A 795-nucleotide genomic window follows, 5' to 3' on the forward strand; every position below is an offset into this window, starting at 1 on the left:
GATTGTTGTTGCTACGATTAAAATTTCCCATGTAATGCGTAGAGGCTGGATTGGATGGGCATTAATCAAAAGCATGATCTTCTCCATAGTACACATGCTAGTTCTGCAACCTTCATCTCCTGTATTGCAGAGAGTCTTTTCAGAGTTTTAATCATATTTGTTAAAGATGATACCTAAGCTGTTAACAATGTAATCGCATCGAGTTCCATTGCTCCAACAACTCTTCTACCATTACCAACTCTGGTAGTGGGATACTAATAATCATTTTTGCTATTCTTTCTAGATTTTTGTGTGCTTCATTGTAGGATTTGTTGAACAACGTTCCATTAGTAGATACATCCATCACAATTCGCGTATGAGCATTTAATCCATTGTAGAACATTTCTATTTGTGTCCAATGCTGAAAACCATGCATTGGGCATTTTCTAATTAATTTCTTGAAACGATCCCATGCTTCGTGTAATGTCTCATCTTCAGATTTCCTGAACAATGTAATGTCATTCCTCAGCTTGGAATTCATGTTGTGAGGATTGTACCTAAGCAAAAATATCTGATACAATTTATTCCAAGATGCCACCATACCTGATGGGAATGTATTCAACCATGATCTAGTACGATCTCGCAATGAATAAGAGAATAATTTTAATCTAAAGGTATTTTCAGGAACACCCTACTGCCTGAATGAGTGATAAAATTCAAGAAAAAGTCTAAAGTGCAATCTGAGATCTTGAGTTGGTAAACCAGTAAATTGCCCTATCGTCTACAGCATCTGAAGTGTTACTAATTTTAATTCAA

At 35.7% G+C, this 795-nt stretch overlaps 1 non-coding gene across 1 annotated transcript; it reads left to right on the top strand.

Moving 5' to 3' along the window:
* Positions 1-404: 404 nt before the first annotated feature.
* LOC121228527 (small nucleolar RNA R71) lies at positions 405-511 on the top strand. The gene has a single exon (XR_005926103.1). It is a non-coding gene; the product is annotated as a small nucleolar RNA R71 (small nucleolar RNA).
* The last annotated feature ends 284 nt before the right edge of the window (positions 512-795 follow it).

Source organism: Gossypium hirsutum, chromosome A04 (genome assembly GCF_007990345.1).
Source record: "Gossypium hirsutum isolate 1008001.06 chromosome A04, Gossypium_hirsutum_v2.1, whole genome shotgun sequence".
In the NCBI taxonomy this organism is placed as follows: domain Eukaryota; kingdom Viridiplantae; phylum Streptophyta; class Magnoliopsida; order Malvales; family Malvaceae; genus Gossypium; species Gossypium hirsutum.